The sequence below is a fragment of the Astyanax mexicanus genome, chromosome 10 (assembly GCF_023375975.1).
Source record: "Astyanax mexicanus isolate ESR-SI-001 chromosome 10, AstMex3_surface, whole genome shotgun sequence".
Classification (NCBI taxonomy): domain Eukaryota; kingdom Metazoa; phylum Chordata; class Actinopteri; order Characiformes; family Acestrorhamphidae; genus Astyanax; species Astyanax mexicanus.
In genome coordinates, this window is record NC_064417.1 from 1,518,524 (window position 1) to 1,542,276 (window position 23,753).

The 23,753-nt window shown below is 38.3% G+C and overlaps 1 protein-coding gene and 1 long non-coding RNA gene across 3 annotated transcripts in view; one reads left to right on the plus strand and one right to left on the minus strand.

Annotated features, from left to right (window-relative positions):
• LOC125804806 (uncharacterized) overlaps window positions 1-23,753 on the minus strand; it is a 296,742-nt gene that overhangs the window by 148,377 nt on the left and 124,612 nt on the right. The window lies entirely within an intron of this gene.
• The window catches only part of nexmifb (neurite extension and migration factor b), an 82,975-nt gene continuing 70,512 nt past the window's right edge, over window positions 11,291-23,753 (plus strand). For both annotated transcript variants that reach the window (XR_007440979.1, XM_007228420.4), the window contains exon 1: window positions 11,291-11,982. The gene's annotated coding sequence lies outside the window, so the exon portion shown is untranslated. The remainder of the gene's footprint in view (window positions 11,983-23,753) is intronic.

A 23,753-nucleotide genomic window follows, 5' to 3' on the forward strand; every position in this document is an offset into this window, starting at 1 on the left:
TCCTGTAGCAACTTAAAAACACAGATTAATGCTTTGAATTACTTGCTGTTTTTTATTTTAGTTAATTTATAAAATAGGCTTTTAGTTTACAATAACTATAATATATTATATTTCCTTATTAAATATTATATAATGATTTACATGCACCTTTTGTCAACCCTTCTCTGAAGAGTTAGAAGGGTCTCACTGTACACCACTGGTATTGGGTGTGTGTTTACACTCTGATTTTTATTTTTAAGTCTTTCCTCAGGATTATAAGATAGAAACCGGACCTTAAGAACAGAAGGACCTCCATGACATGTCAATGTTCTCTGCCTGGCTGAGCGCTGAGTTCATCTTTACCTGAACTGAGGTGAAACTCAGCTCTACAGCTCTAAAATAGAACAGCCTCTCTCAGTTTAAAGCTCTTACAGCTCCTGAGGAGTGCTCTTTCATTTTCAGTCACTATACAGAGCCTGGACTCGCACTGAAGCCCAGGAGCTTCTGTCGGAGAAACTCAAAGTACAAATGCGACCACAAACTTCTGTAGCCCATCTTCATATGTATTATTTATTATTATTTTACTCTTCTACTCAGTGATAAAACTCCTGCATCAAGACTGCAATCAAAAAACATGAGGAACAGTGAGTTTTTAGGCTTTTTTTTTTCTCAGTCACATGACATCACGGTGTTCAGTAGCTCCTCCATTTCCACTCGCTGTTGTGTTTTTTTTTTTACGTGGATCTCCATGGAAACTGTGGCGCAACCAAAGTTTAGTGTAATTAGGGTGCGCTGCATTGGACAAATATCTATTTTATTAAAGGCGAGGAGACGAAACTCAGAGATGTGCGTCCGGACGGGACTAAAATTACAGGAGGACCACGGAAAATAGTTCAGAGAAAAACAGTAGATAATTCAGCCTGTTATTTTTTATCTTAGAGGACATCTGAGAAAAACACCTACATGATTGTTATGGACGTGAATAAAATAACAGAGGGAAAAAAAAAACATAAAAGAGAGAGAAAATTACCCCCCCCAGAAACCCCTGAGAAACTAGTCCCATCCAGATAAAGCTTTAGATAAACCCTGATTTAATTTTGATTATTTAGATTTCTGATTGCAGTAAGTGGATCCAGAGGAAGAGTTTGAGGTTTGTACCTGCAGAACATTACTCAGAATAGTTTGGGCTGAAACAAAGCAGCCCTGTGTTCTTCAGTGCTGCAACAATGGGAGCGGGAGGAGAGCTGCTCGAGCTTTTATGTGCCTGGAGAACGCCCAGCGAAAACCTGAAGACTCCATTTACCAAGAAAGAGAGAGAGAAAGAGAAGGAAGGAATCAGTGAGTGCACACATCAGCCGGAGTGACCCGAGCAGAGTTCAGCTGAGAGAGGGAGTAATGTGTGGCCTTAATCCCAGCTTCCGTATACGCTGTACATCAGAGAGGAAAAACGGAAAACAGAACACTTGTTTTATTCCACTTCAGCCAATAAAGACCCCGCTAGCAGTTATTTCAGACTTAGTCTGTGGGATTTTAGCTGCTGGATTGGAATAAATCTGGCTAATTAATTGGAAGTTTCAAGGATTTATTTATAACCCAAAAGTCAAAATCTGATTGGAGAACTGTTTAAACCAAGCGGATAAACTTACTCATAAATCTCAGAAACTGTAGAAAGACAATTTAATACCTACATGTTTGACAATATTGTTTTTAATATTAGACAAAGATTAAATACAGAGTACATACAAAAAGCAGTTTTTAAATGATGATTTAATTTATATAAGGGATAAAAAAGCAATACAAACCATCCTGACCCTATGTAAAAAAAAATAATAATAATAAAAAAAAAATCATTGACATCAATCAGTCTGCCGAACTAGAGTGGAAGCTATAATTCACAAATGCAAAAAAACATGTGAACGACCTAACGAAATGACTCCGAAAGGGCATGGACAACTCATCCAGGAGGTCAAAAAGAACCCAGAACTACATACTGTTAACTGTTAAGCCACTGTAAGCACCATTTATCCTGCAATTAAGATCTCTAATTAAAGGTGAATATAAAGTTTAACAACATATTTGCTTAAAGACTATTCTACAACATTCATTAATTGCAATTTTACAATTTTTCATGGAAAGAAACCGCGTTGTTTATTGCTGCATCTCCACTCCACAAACATATGGATTCTTCAACATGTGTTCAGTAAGATGAAGGCAAGAACATCTGTTCTAATAATATCCTGCTGCACACCTACGCTCAACCCCACGGCTTTCAAATTAGACCTCCCATCACATTCACACATTAATCATAAACTCCAGCGACACGCTTATCACCGCAAATCATTTAACGCAAACAAGCCTGGTGACAATTTACACAGTTATTATTATTTGCTTTCTTATTTCCTTTATTCATCAGGTTCCAGGTAATGTATAGGTAATTTTCTGAATAGTCTGTAATAACCCATCTAAAGCACACTTTTACATTCGTACACCGTCTCTTTCCAGAGATCTTTTAGTTTTCTCCATTAAAGGTGATAAATCCAGCATTTTAAAATACATTAACAAAGCACCAAACTGCACAGTTTTATCTCACAAAAAAAAGAACACTCCTTACATTTTTACTTTTGTAAATATTTTATCTGTTCCCGGCACTGTAGATATGACACTTTGATATAGTGCAATAGTGTAAAGTAGTCGGTGTACAGCTGCAGTATAACAGTGTAAATTTACTGTTCCCTCAAAATAACTAAAATAAAATATAAAATAAAAGTGAGTACTGTATTTTCCACACAATTAAGGGCATCAGATTATAAGGTGTGATTATTATGTGACACTAGTAAGGAACAGGGGTGTCACCACGCTTTGTTTAAAACGATAAACAGGAAGGCTAAAGTCCGATATTATACTCGCCTCTGAACTTTGAAAGAGCTAGCGCTTAGCACGGTTAGCGGCTAATGCTAATACTGCTGGAGAACTTTACTGAAACTCCTGTATAAAGCTGTACTTCAGCGGAGTGGCTTTACTGCTTCTTAATACCTGACTGATAGAATTCATACATAAGGAGCACCGGATTATAAGGAGCTCTGACTTCTTTGGAAAATTAAAGGATTTTTACATGCCTGTAATAGCAGTATTTAAAGGGGACGAATAGTAAAAATTCAAGATCTTATAGAACACATTACATTTCAGGTCACAACTATAAAATCTTAAATTCAAATTAAAATCAAATAAAACGTGGGACAGTATGAAAAATGCAAATAATCACAAATGCAATGTTTTGGACTTCTGGTTGGCACAGTATGTAGTAGAGACCTGTAGTCTTTCTAAAGTCTAAAGTCTTCTAACTTTCTAGCCATTCAAAGCACGACCTTGCTAGCAATGGTGCAAATGCTACAAATGCAATGTTTTTGCTTGATTTCTGACAGTATGTACCCAATATATATATACATATATATATCTTTTTCCAAGAAGCAGCCATGCAATTTTAACAAGACAATGCAAGCCACATGCTGCACACATTGCAAACTCATGGCTGTGTTAGAAGAGTTGTACAGGTACTGGACTGATCTGACTGCTCTTCTAATCTTTTCCCAATAAAGAAAGTGTGGAGAAATTTTAAATAAAAAATGTGACGATGCCACTTCATGAAATATCCCCCTCATCTGCTGTCGATCACAACTTCTAAAAGCTTTGTTCTTTACTGTTCCTCCACCCAGGCTGCCCCACTGGAGCTTCTGAATCTATTAAAATTTATCAGAACTTATCAGAAATGCTACAGCTGAACACCAGCAGCTGCTAATTACTGCATCCCAGGCTATTCATTGTAGGACGTGTTTAAACCTTTTAAAAGCATGCTGGGTCTTTCAGGAGGGCAGCATCCTTCTCTCCCTCTTTTCCATTCTTCTGTTTCTCTTTCTCCTCTGCCTCTGTTCTCAGCTTATGGAAATGGGCAGCGGTCCTGCATAGAAATACACTGTGCTGTTTTATCTTTCATCCATTTACAACATAGAGGCTCTATCCAGAGCTACCATGCACGAGCTAAAGCCAATGGGCGCAATCAAGACAAATCTGCCAAAAGAGCCTCCCTGCAACATCTAATACAGGTGCATCTAAAAAAAATGGAATATCATTGAAAAGTTACTTTATTTCAGTAATTCAGTTTAAAATGTATGTATATATTATATAGATGTATTACACACCGAGTGATCTATTTTATTAAGTGTTTATTTATTTTATTGTTGATGATTATGCCTTACAGCCAATGAGAACCCAAAAATCTATTTTTTGCACCAGGAGTAAAGCAGCATAAAGTTATCCAAAAGCAGTGTGTAAGACTGGTGGAGGAGAACATGATGCCAAGATGCTTAACAAAAAAAACTGTGATTAAAAACCACCAGGGTTATTCCACCAAATATTGCAAATATTGTTATTTAAGCCATTTCTCATTTTCTGCAAATAATTCGTTTCCTCACTGAATCAGATAACATACAGTACAGTATACTCTAGTTTACTCTAAGTAGGGTGTCGGGCTCATCTCACCAAACGTCTCCTGTTTGTCCCATTTTCTTACATCATTGTTTCTCATGTTAGATCCCTCGAGACGTATCTTGTTGTCTCTTGTTGTGCGGAGTATAGAAGCTAAAATAAGCGAAGGTTTTTTGTAATTAGTGCAGCCTGTTTGCTGTTTGAGCTCTGCCTACAGATCAGGGCGTTTGGTTGAGGAAACATTTGCTAGTTTAGCTGGTTTTGTGATGGGAGGCTGAATGAACTGAACCGGCTGCAGATCGTCACGCCGCCATGATGAGCCTCAGCGTAGCTTCAGGAGTTCAGAACATAATGAGGACCATCTTTCACTGTTTGCTTGGATAATGCTTCAATGTAGGCAGGAAATCTCACAAAGACTCTAATAAGGCCAAAAGAGAGTGTGTGTGTGTGTGTGTGTGTGTGTGTATACGGGGGGTGTGGTGTAGCAGGGCAGTGGGAGATATAGCACTGTAGCACAGATGCAGAGGAGATTCTTGCTGATGTTAATAGAAATACTGGCCGTGTTCCTGCTGAAACATCCAGCTGAAGGCCAGCTCTTACTGGTAGCTGATACTGGATTGTCTGAGCTGATCTTTGATGGTTAAGGTGGTTTAATAGCTGGTCATCTACAGGAAAACATAACCTATACTGGTGAGCTACCTGGTTAACCAGCTCTGGACCAGCATAGAGTGTTACATTTGATTTTGGTCATGTTTAGCCATCCTGGACACACTTGATAAGCAGTGTAGTCTTGCTGGTTATGTTGGTTGACCAACTACTATTATCATCCTAGTCTACTACTTGAGTAAACAGGGGCGTAGCAGAAAATTCTGGGCCCTGTACACAATCTCAATGTCAGTGGGCCCCTATCCATACCAGTACACAAGGAACGTGAGCAAAAAAACCCCAAAAATTAGGATTTTCATGGGCCCCTCTCCCTATTTTGGCCCTGGGTAGTCAGGTCCACCTTTCCCCCCACTACCACGCCCATGTTGGTAAGGCTAGACCAGCATGACCAACATAGCAGACCAGGATAACCAGCTTAACCATCTAGACCATGCTGGTAGACCAGCATTGCCAAAGTATGCATAACCAAGTGGTCATACTGGTCTACCATGTAGATAATGCTGATCTACCGTCATGTTCTAGCAGGTTATGCTGGTTATCCTAGTCTACTACATTGGTCATACTGGTTTACCACGTAGGTTATGCTGGTCTAACAGCATAGTCTAGCTGGTTATGCTGGTCATGCTGGTCTTTCACATTGATCATGCTGGCCTACCACCTTGTTTTTGCTGGCTATGCTGGTCTACTACAATGGTCATGATTGGCAAAATTTTAAAGCAGACATAGCCTAGCTGTGTTGCATGACTACTGTACCTAATCAATCAAGAAACCTTTGTTAGACTAATAATTAACTATATCACTACTCTTAATCTAAAGGTTTGACCTGATACAGTCATTGGTTTAAACAAAATGTAAAAAGCTAAGAAGATGCATAAATATTAGTAAAGATTTGATTTTAATCTACACTAGTCAACAGCTAAGCTACGAGCTAACCTATCTGACCAGCTATTTTCTTTCTGTTCAGCAGGGATGTGTGGCTGGTGCAATTAAATCCCCTCAAAGTGGATCCAGTAGCTGGATGTGTGAAGTCTGTAAAGCTGTAATTTGCAGGACTGTGGTGTTTCGGATGCCTGTATTGATAACAGCCCTGAGATATCCTTCTCTTCACACCAGAAATAAGCAGAGTAAGCATCGGCAAAGGTTAACGCTAAGCATCAGGCAAGCAGCTTATCTTCATTTTAATACAATAGAGCGCCACGGGCGTTCAGTGCATGTGTGTGTTTGTGTGTGTGTGTGAATGTATTTTATTGTGTGTGTGTGTGTGTGTTGTGTTGTGTACACATACATGAGTGAATGCACATGATGAATATGCATCCCAGCCTGTGAAAAGATGTACTTATTCCCAGTGCTTTGTGTAGGAGGGTAAATTTGTGTGTGCAATCCGTGTGTGTACAGTGTCAGCGCTTCTGGTCAAATGGATATGAATATGCACATGGAGATAAAACCCTTTTCATCTGCCCTGAAGTTACTGAGCAGCATGTGAGGTGAAGTCAATAGCAAAAACCCACTAAAAACTGGCACAATAACTGTATTTTAATTTTAACTTTGTGGAGTTACTGGTTTGTATGGGTTTAGCCTGAGGGCTTTACAGTGCTGGATCTGTATTAGCGTGTGCTAATTCAACTGACATGGATTCATCATTTTTCAGCGTTATCTTGTTTAATTGATTACGTGTGCAGAGCTCATATTAAGTGCATCGCTGTGATTTCTGACCCGTGCCAATTTGGCTTTTTCGCCACGCTAACCTCCACCTAATTATATCCCTATATGGAGTCTAATTAACAGGTACATTAAATCAGGAATCTTACATAGCAGCAAATTAGTGCTCATCCTCTTAGTGCACTGTGTATTATTTATATTATATCATACAGTATATGAAGAAAGAAGTTATAATTGTAACATAATAATAAAGGATTAACATTATTTAGAATGGTCTATATATTTATATTTATTTTAAGTCTTAATCACACTAATTCTGCAGTAATTGCTTTTTGTCTTTGTTTAAGTGATTCCTGGGGAGTTGTAAACATGTCATTATAAATTAAATGAGAAATTAAAACAACTAAAAACTAAGCATAATATGGAGCCAGTTTTAGGTATTTTTTTGTAGCGTAGCCACTGGGCTCATGCTTCATTTCCTTTACCTCAGATGACAGATGCTGGTGCTGCAAATGATTTCCAATGATTTCCCCCCCAAAAAACATGTAAAAATATTTTTTACCACACCCTAATTATTAATCTGATTTACCATTTTTTTATGATCAATCCAGTCAAAAAAATAACCCACTTTTAATGTCCAGGTTAGCGTTGTTAGCATTAACCAGGGGAAACCATTGCCTCAGGTTAGCATTGTTAGCATTGCCCCAGATTAGCATTGTTAGCATTAACCTGGGGTAGCCATTACCTTAGGTTAGCATCATTAGCATTAACATGGTGTAACGATTAGCTCAGGTTAGCATCGTTAGCATTAACCTGGGGTACCTATTACCTCAAGTTACTTTATTAGCATTGCCCCAGGTTAGCAGTGTTAGCATTGCCCCAGGTTAGCAATGTTAGCATTGCCCCAGGTTAGCATTAATCAAGCAAACTTTGTTAAAGTAATCATTAGCTATATGACTACTCTTAATTTAAAGTTTAAAACTAATACGGTCATTGGTTTGAACAAAAAAGCTGAAAAGATACATAAATATTCTTAAAGATTCTGTTTAAACTTAACAGCATTGTTAGCTATAAACTGCAAAAAAGATGTTGATTTTATTATGGGAAAAAAAGTTTATTTTAATGGTAATTAATCAAAATATCACAAAGAAACAAAAAATTCCAACCAAAAATGTTTCTATTAATAAAAACATCAGCTCTCTGTAAATAAAAGTGTTGGTGAAAATGACTCTAACAATCACACATATAAACAGCAACATCAATTATTACTATTATTATTATTATTATTGTTATTATTAATATCATTATTATTATTAGTAGTAGTAGTAGTAGTATAAATAACATTATTATTATTATTATTATTATTATTTATTATTTTTTATATAATTAAAGTTAAATGTTGTAAATTATTAATTACACCCTTATTACAAACTTTATGTGAAATAATTGAGAAGTCACAGTGAGACAGTTTATCAAACAATTAAATGTTTCTTCTTCTTCTTCTTCTTCTTCTTCTTCTTTTCTCTTCTGTTCTTCTGAATGTGTTCAGGTCTGTAATTGGCTTGAAGTGTTTTACTGTTTCCAGTGTGGTTAAGCTACTGATTAATTGAAGAAAAGGCTGTAAAATTATTAAGTTTAAAACTGCTGCTGGAATTTTCTATTGATAACTTTTATTGGATATATAAAAGAAAAGGATGCAGCAGAGGGTCAGTGTGGCATTGACCTCTGTGATTCAGTTCTATGAAAACTGTAGAGGACGCAGTGTTTCTGCACGACTTCACTGTGGACTTCACTGTGGACGGGAAAAGTGACAATAATGAATGAGACACGTCAATAACACGGATTACAGCAGAGCCAGGGTCATAATTAAAGCATGCAGGTGCTGTCAGGAACACTGAAACCTGATCATTAATTCAAATAAATAGAAAATGAACGTGGACTCTTTGTCTCACTTGTGTCAGAAACTTACTGTTAATCAGAAATGTAAGATTCTTTGTCTGATGCCATGCCTGGGTTCTTCCTCTGCTTCTGCTGATTCTCTTCAACACATAATATATATAAACCCTTAAAATCTGACACCACTGTTACCAGTTCACAGTCCAAACATTTGTCTCAGAATGTTTGTCCTTTTGTTTTGCATTAAAGGTATCCTTCACATGGCATTTATTCATTCTAGAGACCACAACTAGACATTTTAAAATGAATGTAAATGAAGTGGCTCAGAACAATAGTAGTAGTTATTCAGCCAGTCTTCACACAGTCTAGTCTGAGTGTGTTCAGATGTGCGATCATTAGGAACAAAGGTCTTGTTGCTTAGTGAACGAACAGAAAAAGTGGTTTCATTTTTAAATAAAGATGCACTAAGGCTAAGAGTACCATTCAAGGTGTTTGCTGTAATTGAGAGAAAACCATTTATTTTTTTCATTTCTACACTTACTTACTCCATGAGGCAGTGAACACTCGTTTAGTCCTGGGAATTAATGGCTGTAATTGTGGGAAACATGCTAACCTGTCAAGGACTCAGCAAGGATGCTGGAGAGATTACAAACTGCTGTTTGCTTTGTTGGTGTTTCAACTAAAAAGAACTGAAGACGTGTGGCTTTTTCTTACCACTGGTATAATTTTGGAACAACTGGCATTGATTTGCATGTATTTAACATCTCAGTGATCAAACCTGGGTGTGTTTTTAGTGTAACCAATCACAATTATTATTTAAATTCTTTATTTGTCTGCTTTTGTAACTAAGAGACTAGCTCTTTTTCACACATGACCAGATGGTGTTGGATTATTTCTTTCTTCTATTAATAAAATGACAAATTAAAAACTGTATTTGTATTCATTTTGATTTAGCTTGAAGATCATAGAGAAGAGTAAGTATCAGAAGTTGTATTAAATTGCATTATATACTGTATGTGTATATGTGATATAAATATGTGATATGAATATGATAATGCCAATGCGTGCACTAGACCCGGGCCACATGTTGTATAAATCATTCAATAATAATGATTACAATAATAATAGCATCCATCTCCATCTTCTTTTCCGCTTCTTCAGGGTTCGGGTTACAACCTTGCTGGAATCTTTTGGCACAAAGCAGGAATATCTATTGGCAGCTCAGTGTACACCATCCCCCCAGTGAATATGACAGAAATGCATCTAAAAGAGCAAATCAGATATTGCCTGTTTTTAATAATAGTAATAATTTAATTAATAATTAATAATTAATATTCATATTTATTCATTAAAGATCTGGGCATGTTCAGTATCAGATTGCCCAATCAGATTGCGGAACTCTCTCTGCCGCCTTAAATCTGTGGAATCTATTCATTTCCAGCGAGTCTCACGTTTTTCTTTCCGCACTCACATTCCGGCAAGCCCCGCCCACCCAGCGCTTCGATTAGCCATTACGCACGCAGTCAGCCAATGGGAGCGCGGTGTGTGTTCTGTGCGCTTTTGGAGAGCGTGCGTGCTGCTGTCCCCGCCCCCTAATACATACCCCTCACCCGCCCCGCCCCCTCCAACCTGCAATCTAGACCTGTAATCCAGACATGGGCATTTTATTTTTATTTTATTTATTTATTTATTTTTTTGAAAAAACTTTATTGAAGATACATTTTCACAAATACGCAGTATTACATTTCATCACACATTATCAAAAAAGTCAAAAAGTCCCATCTTTAATCTTGTTATTTGTTTTTTATTTATAAATAATTATTTTGCCTGTATATGGATACCACTATCAATTATTTTACAAGCAGCAATTTTAATCTTGATTCCTAAATCTGCTCTGCTCCTAAGCCCCCTAATTCAGTACTTTTAAATATATATATATTTTTTATATTTTTGTTGTCCATTAAAAGTTACAACATATTTTGTTAAATCTTTTAATCCATCCATATGTAGGTAGGAATATTGAGGACATAAATAACATTTTGAACAGTATATATGTTTTAATTTGCAGAAACTGAACTGGATTTTAGTCTGCAAAACAGACTAGATTTCCCTCAATCAACAAGAAAAAAGTACTGAAAAATTAGGTAATTAGCAAATTATTTAGTAGTCAATTCGACTATAAATCAAATAGCCATGGTACTTTCAATTAAGGGAATTTCTTATTTGTTTATATATTTGTTCTTACTGCAGACACATGAACATTTTGTTCATTTTGTATTATTATTATTATTATTATTATTATAAGTTTTTTAAGCCTGGCCCTCCTCTAAAATAGTCCCATTTTATCATGTAGCCCCTTAGGACGCCACGCCCCCTTTCTCCGCCTCCGTTTTGGCACATTGGCACGTAGTGGCAACGCCCACTGATCTCGAGTGGGCGGGTGGTTACGACTTTTTATTAAGCGAGTGTGAAGTGGAGCGCGGAGAGGTGGGCGGGGCTTCCGCGCAATACGGACCATGTGAGGGCGGGGCGAGGATGTGGAGTGGGCGTGGCCTGTTGGAAAACGGGTGTGGTTAGAAAACACAGCCGCGGACAGGAGAGAGGGGGAAAAGCCCAATAGAGAGACGCGGAAAGGGGAGCAGCAAGTTAACGAGACTGCGCCCTGCGAGGAGGAGGGGGGGCACGAGAGAGAGAGAGAGAGAGAGAGAGAGAGAGAGAGAGAGAAAAGAGAGAGAGGGAGAGAGAGAGAGAAAAAAAGAGAGAGAGAGAGGATATAGAAGATAACGCCTCAACAATGGCACCATCAGGCACCTGGTAGTAGAGGGAGGGGAGCGGGCGGCGAGCTGCGCGCTGCGGGAGCTGGAGGCACAGTCGCGGGCTTGTGAGCCATTGTGAGCCGCCGAGCCATGGTGGAGTACAACCGGCGCTGCGCGTTCAGAAGATGGAGCTCTAGGGGGAAGAGAAGCGGGCTGGCTCCATCACTGGGAGGCGCGTCCACCTGCTCATAGAGGAGGCCCAGGCTCGGAGGAGGAGGAGAAGATCAGGAGAAGAAGCAGCAGAAGAGAAGGAGGAGAGAAGGAGGTGGAGAACATGGAGAAGTGCCTGCATTGAAAGGAAAAAATATAGAAAAAATTGAGGAATTGTCCAAAAAAGGGTCCAAAGCTTATTTATTTTCATGCTGGCAGAGGAGGAGGCGTCGAGAAGAAACAAGCCTCATAAAACAAGCCCCAAAAAGCTTCCCAAAATCCTGCCAGTCTGCTGTCAGGGGGCTCTGGAGGTGCTGGAACAGGAGGTACTGAGGTGAGGAGACCCGTCCTGCTGCTGATGGTGCTGATGCTGATGGTACTGGCGGTACTGATGGTGCTGATGCTGATGCTGGTACTGGTGCTGGTGGTGCTGATGCTGCTGGTACTGATGCTACTACTGTTGGTGCTGATGCTGGTGGTGGTGGTGTTCACAGGATGTTCATAGCTGGGGCACATGTTATAACAAACATGTCAAGCTTTAAGCTCTATAGAAGCCAAGGTTCCTAATGTTCCTGTCTATGAGTTTTTTTTATATAATTTTAATTTTTTTTATAATTTTAAATATAATAAATAAGATAACTACAGAATAACTACAGAATTACAGAATGATGGTGAGAGATTGTGAGAGATGGTGAGATGTGATGGTGGGATGTTGGGCTGCATGAAGCAGAAAGAAGAAGGCGTGTGTTGTGTTCTGACCATTTTTTGGGCTGCAGTTGGACAGCGGACAGTCAGAAAGACTGGTAGAGTGGTGGATGTAGGCTGTAGGGTGTTTTTTTAAGGGACATAATACAGTGTTTTGCACTACATATTCTGCACTTTAGTATTTTGTCTACATGATTTAATGTATTAGTCTTGGATAAAATACTGTTGTTTATAGGTTAACTGATTTTTTGGTTGTTTTAATGAATGTTTTAACACTGATTTTGTTGCATTGGAATATTCTTTTTTAATAGTCATATTACCATTAAGTTTAAGTTTGATAATACCAACTGTATGACCAATCTTGACCATGCTGGCCAACCGGCACAACTAACATGGCCAAACTAGAATTACTAAAAATGAAAATGTACCACTATGTACCACTATTTCCAGAGTTTCCAATATCAATCAATAAAGTATCGATCTATCATCTATCAATATATCTCTATCTACACTATTCTGGCCAATAGCTGGTTGACTCGCTTGGCTACCAGCATAGAATATGTTTTTGTCTAATAGCTTATACCATTACTTATAAACAGCTACCAGCAAAAAAGCCTTAAAAGTCTTGAACTGGATTTTATTGCCTTCTTGGAACTGGTGGGATTAAGAAAGAAGTACCCAGAGCTGTAGATCTTTATCCATTCTTAATGAGTAACGAGTAAGACAAGAAGGTAATTCTATACCCTTCTATACCTTTTAATTCTAATTTATATAGTCATATTTAGTCATCATAATGTCATTAAATCAAAGCAATTCACCCTAAATTTTGTGTACACTTATTATACAGACATATCCAGTGTAGTGCCACCTATATTGAGTCAGTCTGTCTTCTTAATTGTTAACATTTTGTTTAGAATTGGCCGGTTGAGCCGCGAGGAATCCGAGCCCCTTCAGGCCTCTACAGGACAGTCTGAGTGGGTGACTATAGTGATCATTATCAGGAATTCTACTCCAGGACGTGTTTAAGCCTCTGGTTTGTACAATATCCATCCAGAAAGCCTGGCGGGGATAAGGAGGATAAGCAGGAGAAAATTCATGCAGGCGAATGCGTGCAGGAGCTGATGTGCTGACAGTGATCCTGATATTCATCTGTAGTGGTGAAGCGTTTTCGTCTTTTTCTAAAACAGGTAGAATATATATATATATAATATAATTCAGTGGTGAAATATAAACACAGCCACTGATGAGAGTGATTTGATTGTGCGAGGCTCAGTTCTGCAGAAACAGAAAAATCTTACCTAGTCAGATTTGTTCACAGTGATGGTAATAAGAGAGTAAAATGACTCTAAAAGCTCCAAAACTGAAAAATTTAACATGAAATGCTTAATAAAAGGTACAGCTCAGACGCTGGAGATTTGTCATAAGGATTTTCCATAAAACATTGTAAAAACTGCAGCAAAAGTATGAACCAAAATGAAAATGTTTGACCAAAGCTGATTAAAATGAAACGTTTGACTGAAGGTCGAATACCGAATACCAAATAGACAACCATTTCTTTAAGTTTTCATGATTTTAAAATGTAATTTTATTAAAAAAATGTATTGAACTCTGAACATGTTTAATTGTTCAGATTTTTGCATTTTCTTTTATTGCATCATCTGATTTGAAGTGTCCTAATTCTGAATGAATAATACAAACATACATATTAGCTAGATAAGATAAGATACTGAATAATACTGTAAGTAAAATCACTATATTTTTATATAGTTAACAGTTTATACAATGAGATGTTCTGGACTCATTTATTTAATAGGTAATATTAAGATATTGTAATCCAGTGTGAATCTCTCTCCTGGCCATTCAGCTCTTAGTTCCTTTAAAACGCAGGTGTGCCAGCCAATCACTGTGTGTTTGTGTGTCTGTTTAAGAAAGTGTGTGTATGTGTATGGGGGGTACACACTTTGGACTTTTATTTATTACATTTATTTTATTTATATAGGTAATATTTATTTATTTTGTGTTAGTTTAAATAGATATATAGTTTAATTTAACGTTTAAAAAACAAGAATTTGATCAGATTTGTAACAGAAGTCAATGATCCAAAATGTCAAGTCTCCAGATATCTCCATACAGTATATCCAGGATTAAAGTAAAATAAATGATACCGGACAGATATAATCTGTCTCTATTAGATAAATAACGGGAAATGAGAACAGAGTGAATTTTACTTTTAATAAAAACAGTAAAATGTTGGCAATATTTTTGGGTATGATATGATAATGCACACCCCTGGCATACAGTATATTAAATTTAGATTATCTACTCAGGTTAATTGTTGGTTTTGGACAGGTAATCCAGTTAAGTGGCTGTACTCTACTTTATCGTCGTCCAATGAAAAATGAGTATCTCCATTTTTGTTGATTTTTGCTTTGCTTCATAATTTAAACACACAAATTGTTCTTTACACTGTGTCCAAAGTTCTTGATTAATGGACAAATAGAAATGATTCAAAATGACCTCTTTTTACATTGATTTCCATTAAAGGATAAGACTTTTTTTTCTCTCCTGTAAAGTTGCTGTTTTGTAGATGCCTGTTTTGCGTGGTGATTGGACAGTAACGATTTGCACTGTTGACACTGATGATGATCACTAACACTGTGAAAAAAAAAACAGAGTGTGCACTTTTCCCTAAAATGAACCATTTCATATAATACTTCTTTCTGAACATCCGTATCTGTGTGCAAATTTTGTAAAATCGTTGGAATTCTCCTTTAAGACTCGTCTGGTCTGAATTCTGTTCACAGTTATCACACATTTCCAGCCTCGAGTATTATATCACTCCCAATCTGTTTCTCCACTGACTGACTCACAAGTCCATCAATGGGGCAGTCTCTCCGTTTTTTCCTCCCCTCTCAGCGTTTAGTCATGTGTGCTTGTTTGTTTTCTCTGTGGTCATCACAACAATGGCCGTTTAAGCGATGGCCACGAATATGAATTTATTTAGAGGGGCAGCAGATGGCAAAGTCAAATGGTGGTTGAACCAGGAACTAAGCTGAGACGCGTGACGAGAGACAGAAATGCAGAAAGAGAAACACGCTGCTGGATAATCAGCCGGCCTGCGCTTCACAACCGCATAACAAGCTCGTTTTTTAGTGGGATTTTTTTCACAATTAGGAGAGAAGAGGTAGCACAAGCTAGTGTTGAGTAAATTGCAGCACGGATTTTTGTATAGTTAGATTTGTCTAAGTTTAAGAGGCTTTGGGAAATCTTCTCGTATTCTAAAATTTTAAACATTAACTGTGAATTTTAGAGTTTAGAGTTTTAGAGATTCACTCTCTGCACATTTCCACCAAAAGAACTCTGAATCTGAAAGAACAATCCCGCCATCCCACCAAAGTTTGCCATCAGCTGCCAGAGCCCTGAGAGAGCACACACAATTGGCCTTGCTCTCTCTGGGTGGGTACAGTACAGTAGATGGCGCTCTCTCTTTCCCCTCATCTCTCCTAGGGTGATGTGGATCAGTGCAGGGCTGCGTCTGTGAGCTGATGTATCAGAACCGAGTCGCTGCACTGCTTTCCTCCGAGCGCTAGCGCTGTGATGATACTCGCAATGCTGCATCATCAGCAGCAGCAGTACATGCAACATGTACAAGAGGAGGCGTTTAGGGTAGCTAATTTGGTTAACATTTTAACTTTTAGCCTAGCACTCTTTCCTTGCGGTTGCCTTTGTTGCTTTCCTTTTTATGCATAGACATTTAAGTCTGACAAAAAATATACCTTATTCTCCCAAAGTGGCGTTTGTGTTTTACTGCATCATTAAAGGTTTGTGTTTAAATCTGGTTACATTATATGACTAATATGTGGATTGTATCCTAGTGAGATTTTAACCACATCTACCAGTTATTAACCAATCCACTGCTCTGAATCAATTACAACAGCCTCTAAAGAGAAAAGACAGTAGGGTAGCTAATTTGGTTAGCATTAGCTTTTAGCCGAGCACTCTTTCCTAGCGTTTGCCTTTGTTGCTTTCCTTTTTATGCATAGACATTTGCAGGAAACATCATTTAAGTCTGACAAAAAATAGCCTATACCATTTTAATATGTGTATTGTATCCTAGTGAGATTTTAACCGCATCTGCCTGTTATTAACCAATCCGCTGCTCCGAATCAATTACTACAGACAAACTCAGGCCTCAACATTGATTCCCTTCACTTCACTTTCTGCAGTAAACGGACATCTACTGCTGATTCAACACCCCGTGCATTTCAGCGGTGTTTGTGTCTCTTGCTCAGTCTGTGGAGCGCGTTAGCCTAATGTATATAGACCCAAACCAGCCGGAGCTGCTTAAACACACGCTGCTCCGTTCAGCTCATCTTCTTCTTTCAGTCCTGCTCCCAACCAGAACAAAACCCCTCACGTTTTCCAGCGCTCCATCCTCCTCTTCACGTCACTGTCACGGTGCATTCACCAGCTATTAAAGACAGTTGTTGAAAAGGCCTTGGCCTTAAGCGCAGCTTTAGAGAGAAAAAAAAATACTCTCCTATTAGTCAGATCAAAACAACACGAGCAGCAGTTTTCCTGCGTTATTTACAATCCACACCCCGCCACTCACTTATTATCAGTCAGAACAATACACTGATTCACGCTGCTGCAGTGATTTGCAGGACTACAGTACGCTCCGGCATAGCAACGCTCAAAAATAGGTTTGCTTTGCTAATTGAATTAGGAACACTTTCACACTGCGGATTCTAACTTCTTCTGTTCGCTCTTATCTGGCTCAGCGACAGAAGCTCAGCTCTTCATGGATTGGTGCTGTCTGTACACGCTGTTCACGTTGTTCACGCTGGACATGCGCTTATAGCTGAGGATCAAATCTGTACGGGCATAAAAATTGGCTTAAAAAATGAATATTAACCAATATTTCTAATAAATATTGATGATATGATTATTTATTTACAGTATTTATAAGGCGATGTGTTGGAATAAAAAACCTGGCAGTACAGTATACATACAGTATCATGTTACTATACTTGATACTTGATGTATACAGCTCTGGAAAAAAAAAAAGATGAGTTTCTTTGATTTTACCAAAATAAAAAACCTCTGGAATATAATCAAGAGGAAGATCGATGATCACAAACCATCAAACCACCAAACTGAACTGCTTGAATTTTTACACCAGGAGTAAAGCAGCATAAAGTTATCCAAAAGCAGTGTGTAAGACTGGTGGAGGAGAACATGCCATTTCTGATTTCTGAACTCTTAAATCTTGTTGAATATGATTATGAACTTGTTTTCTTTGCATTATTTGAGGTCTGAAAGCTCTGCATCTTTTTTTTGTTATTTCAGACATTTCTGCATCATTTTCTGTAAATAAATGCTCTAAATGAGAATATTTTTATTTGGAATTTGGAGAAATGTTGTCTGTAGTTTATAGAATAAAAAAACATGTTCATTTTACTCAAACTTATACCTGTAAATAGCAAAATCAGAGAAACTGATTCAGAAACTCATATCTTCTTAATGTTAACACTTAATCTTCTTAATGTTCATCGTCTTTATACTACAATTTTTACTGATACAGAAAAACATGGGTACAAAAAAAAGTAGTTTCACTGAAAAAATTCACTCAGTACTTCAATGTAAGGTACAGCCTCAGGACAGACAAGCTTTATACTCTTTTCATCACAAATTTGTACTCATTTTTCTTAGTGTGTATACCTTTGATTTGCACATTTTATGTTTTATGTTCATTAATTTATCAGTATCTGTAACAGCATGGACATTAGGAGATTTTAAAACTTTATAATATCAGCATTAGCCCTGTATTCCCGTATCGCCGGATTCCCAAGTGAGTTGAGTAGGATGTGCTGCAGACTAGGGGTGGGCGATATGGCTCTAAAATAATATCACGATATTTCAGGGTATTTTTGTGATAACGATATACTTGGCGATATAGGAAAACTAAAATAATTCATTCATTTCAGGAATATAGTATAATAGTATAACAGAATAATCATAATGTGGCAAAATAAATAATATAGCATAAAATAATATAATGCAGCAAATAATATTGCAGAATATTTAGTGCATGCATATAAACTGCAAACTAAAACAATTATACAATAAATACACCTAAAGCTTCACAGTAAATAATAGACTACTTTTAATACAGAACATCTCTATTATCACAATATGGATTTTTAATATCACGATATTTCTGTGTCACGATATATTGTATTCGATATAATATTGCCCACCCCTACTGCAGAGCATCAAGTACACAGTATTTGAGAGGAAATGAATGAATAAATCGTGTCTGAATGGTGAGCAGCGTCCTCGCTGTTTCAGCTGGTCTTGGCGGTGGTGTGGATGAGGCCTGTGGAAGGCCTGGGCTCAGTGGATTAAACTCCAGTGCTGGAAGGTTGTGAAGTGGGTCGGGGACGTCGGTGGAGAAACGCTGACGCGGCCGTGTCCCCGTCCCCGTCCCTGTCCCTGTCCCACACCGTGTTGTAAATGAGAGCAGTATTGCGGCATGTCTCTCGCCCCCGTGCTACAGGAGCGTCTCGGCGGCCCCCGGCAGCGTCTGCTGGAGCGCTCTGTAATTAAACAGAGGTGAGGACCTGGGGACATCGCTCAGCGCCGTGATTGCTTTTCATGGCCGGAGGGGGAAGGAGCGTGGGCCGTAACCCCCCCGGGGGAGAGAGCCGGTGTCAAACCCTTAACACTGTGTGTCCCTGCCTTCCACACCTCCCTGTTCCTGCCTTCTGCCTCACACAGATTTACCATTCAGTGCTGCTACAAAGAGCTCATAGCATAGAAAAGCTAATTTAATTTAGTTTTTAAAATACAGCTCTGGATAAAAAATGAAGAGAGCACTTCAGTTTCTGAATCAGTTTCTCTGATTTTGCTATTTATAGGTTTATGTTTGAGTAAAATGAACATTGTTGTTTTATTCTATAAACTACAGACAACATTTCTCCCAAATTCCAAATAAAAATATTCTCATTTAGAGCATTTATTTACAGAAAATGAGAAATGACTGAAATAACAAAAATGCAGATGCAGAACTTTCAGACCTCAAATAATGCAAAGAAAACAAGTTCATATTCATAAAGTTTTAAGAGTTCAGAAATCAATATTTGGTGGAATAACCCTGGTTTTTAATCACAGTTTTTTTTTTCATGCATCTTGGCATCATGTTCTCCTCCACCAGTCTTACACACTGCTTTTGGATAACTTTATGCTGCTTTACTCCTGGTGAAAAAATTCAAGCAGTTCAGTTTGGTGGTTTGATGGCTTGTGATCATCCATCTTCCTCTTGATTATATTCCAGAGGTTTTTAATTTGGTAAAATCAAAGAAACTCATCATTTTTAAGGGGTGCACGATAGATTGTTTCAGCAAAAAAAAAAAAAGAGAGCACCTAAAAATGATGAGTTTCTTTGATTTTACCAAATTAAAAAACTCTGGAATATAATCAAGAGGAAGATGGATGATCACAAACCATCAAACCACCAAACTGAACTGCTTGATTTTTACACCAGGAGTAAAGCAGCATAAAGTTATCCAAAAGCAGTGTGTAAGACTGGTGGAGGAGAACATGATGCCAAGATGCATGAAAAAAACTGTGATTAAAAACCAACCAGGATTATTCCACCAAATATTGATTATTTCTGAACTCTTAAAACTTTATGAATATAAACTTGTTTTCTTTGCATTATTTGAGGTCTGAAAGCTCTGCATCTTTTTTTTTTGTTATTTCAGTCATTTCTCATTTTCTGTAAATAAATGCTCTAAATGAGAATATTTTTATTAGGAATTTGGGAGAAATGTTGTCTGTAGTTTATAGAATAAAACAACAATGTTCATTTTACTCAAACATAAACCTATAAATAGCAAAATCAGAGAAACTGATTCAGAAACTGCAGGAGGTGATTTGCTGTGTGTTTTGTGGAGCGTACCTGAATGGAAGCTGCTGTAGGAGTGAAAAGCGCTGAGCCATTGTGCGAATATTGAAGCTGATTTTTGATTGGGCGGCACTGCTGGGGTTTGATGTCAGTCATCCTCCGGCTGATCCTGCCGCAGTATAAGGAAGCCGTGCTCAGAGACTTAGAGCCGCTTCTCCTTCTTTCAGCCAGACAGATAAGCAGGCGCCGCTCAACCGAACGCTGGACTGGAACTCAAACACCAAAGGGCAAATATTGTGGTTTTCCTCTGCATTCGACAAGTCCATTATTAATCCGTCTGTGTGTTCACTCAGCGAACACTGTGTTCTGGCGACAGGCTGTAAGACAGACCGTTTTCTAATGAAATAAACAGCACTGAGCACTGCAGCAACTCCTGTTTTTCAGTCTTTTTCATACCCAAAATAGGACAAAACTGTTAGTACCCCTCAGTTAAAGAAAGAAAAAATGACAATGGTCACAGAAATAACTTCTGATAATCTTACAAAAGCAATAATAAATAAAAATTCTATGAAAACAAACAAATAACAATCCTACATTGATTTTAAACCGTGGTTCAACACAATACTTGCAATGCAATAAAATTATCCTTCAAGCTACTCATACACTCATACAGTGAGGAACAGCAGCAGGAGCTCCTCAGATACAGTGCTGTTCGTATTTCTCTTCAGGCAGGAGAGAGCTAGGCTAGCTTTTGATTCCAGAGCTGAGCTTTTAGTGTAATAGCTTGTTATGCTAACTGGCTAGCATTAGCTAGCGAGCTGTATCTGATTCTCCTCAGCGCCTATAGTGCTATGATGATTCTAATTTCCCCTCTGGCTCATCGCCCGGCACTAATTTCTATAGATTGAAATGACCCAAAACACACAGCTAAAAACACCCAAGAATGGCAGAAAGAGGAAAAGATTGGACTATTCTGAAGTGATCTTCTATAAGCTCTGACCTAAATCCTATTGAGCGTCTGTGGAAGGAGCTGAAACATGCTGACATTTTTATTTATGATTATTTAGTCAGATTTAAGTCATTTCTGTGAACATTGTGGGCTTTTCTTTCATTAACTGAAGGGCTACCAACAATTCTGTCCTAGTGTGTAAATGTATATAGGCAGTGGAATTCAGTTCCATTGAAGTCTATGGCAGATAGCTGCTTTTCCCTCCGTGCGAACAGTGCATTAGAGTTTTTACTCCGCATGTAAATTACTCTACTTTAGAGGCTGTGGTCAAGAGCTTCTTGATTAAATCATGTCCCCATCATGTGACACTCTACAGTTGTCAACAGTAAAATGACTCAGATAAGGGAGGATGCAGGTGCAGCACAGCGGATAATTTCTGGTATAGTGAGTCAACAGCACTGGAAGGCCTGCAAACGCTGTTTTCTGTTATGTTTGTCCTTGATGTCGCAATAGTTTACATCTTTTATACACCTTATGCATTATATCCATTATAGTTTGCATAGAATATAATTGAATGGACGTGGATGTAGGTGCAGAATGAAACATTCCTCAAATACGACTGAGAATAGAATAATAAATTTACATTAAAATTTACAGCATTTAGCCGACGATCTTATCCAGAGTGAGTTTACAGGGTTGTTTTTACTACAGAGGTGGACCAATGTAGAGTTAGGAGTCTAGCCCAAGGACTCTTATTGGTGTAGCACAGCATTCAGTCACCCAGACCTGGAATTGAACCTCAGACTCCCACATGGAGTGATAGCTCACAAGCAGGCAGTGGTGTTATCCACTGCACCACAACAACAACTGTAAAGGGCCCAAAACTAATGTTTCCAAATGTACAGGTAACTTCAGAGTTCATATGCCACAGAAAGTCTGGAAACTATGCGATAATTCAGTTTCTGTGACATCATAAGCGTAATTCTGACAAACTATACTGAATTTAAGTTTTTGCCAATTCACAGCCCTAGTTTTTACTGGTGTTTTATGGTTTGTGTAGCTTTATGTTTCACAAATATATGGTCAGTGATGGTTTGTATGGAGAGTCATGTCTGTCATCTGCTGGTGTTGATCCACTGTGTTTTATTATCAAGTCTAAAGTCAGTGCAGTTTTGTTTTCCATCAAAATCTTACAGCACTTCATATCTTACAGCTTCCCTCTGCTGAAAACAACTTTTATGGAGATGAGGATTTAATTTTTTTAGCAGGACTTGTATTGTAGGCACAAGAATACTGCAGAATACTGTAGAATACTGTAGAATATTGTAGAATATTGCAGATTATACCACAGTTAGTTACGACCCTGCAATGTAGTTGGCTGAGAGGTGTTCTATGAGTACCGCTATCAGCTGGTAATGGACTATAACTGAAGCTCTCCATGTATTACTCCGCCACATAAAGGTAACCTAGCAATGATGCAGCGCTTACAAACCAAACAGCCCAGCTGCAAATAAAAGCAGCAATAGAACTATTTTAACTGGTGGAGTTTTTATAACCAAACAGATCCTATTTTCTCCTCCTCCTTAACTCCTTAACTGGTATAATCACAATGATACACTCGAGGATTGTGCTATAATGTGTAATGTTGGCACTGCTGTGCTGCTGTAGTAGGCACAAGGCCACAGGCTTAAATTTATTGCTTCAATATTGTATAATACTATATAATACTGTAGAAACCTGTAGAATACTGTATCATACTGTAAAATACTGTATAATACTGTAGAATACTATAGTATATTGTAGAAAACTATAGAATACTGTTCAATACTGTAGAAACCTGTAGAATACTGTATAATACTGTTTAAAACTGTATAATATTTTATAAGTACAGATAGTTAATAGATGGTCCTGAAGTGGGCAGGTCTTTGCAGGTCTTTGCTATAGAGGTCTTTGCTTTGTTGGCGGTCCTGATCCAGAGCACGTCCCTCACTCAGGACATTGTAAGAGAGCGGGACAGTCTGAGAGGAACAGGGGGGTTCAGTGTCTCTCAGGATCAGAATTGGGCAGGTCCTCCAGTGAGAAGTAGCCTGCAAAATGACAGGAGGTCCTTTGTATCCTGGGCCTTTTATTCTGCCCTCTCTTGTTTCAGGGATTGGCACGGAGCAGCGGAGGAGGAGGAGGAGGAGGAGGGGGCTAAAGAGGCCGATTGTGGAAGAGGAGGAGGGATGTTGTAAGGATGTTTCCTGCACTTCTCATTTTTCTGTAAAGGTGGTTTTGTCCTGGTAGAATGGAGGAATGTGAGGGGCAGGAAGTGGGAGCGCACTTCATTCCTTTCAGAGCCTCGATAACCCAGCGTACACTCAGTGTGAGCAGTGGGAATTACTGCAGTATAACATCTAAACCAGTGCACCAGTACTGGCGTCACACAGACTGGTGCTGATGTCGATTGATGTCTTATTTAAAGGGGAAGTTGGTATTATTTAGTTTCTAATCTGAAAGCAGAAGCATTTCTGAGTGGAGAAGAATATGGAGTGAGCTGAAA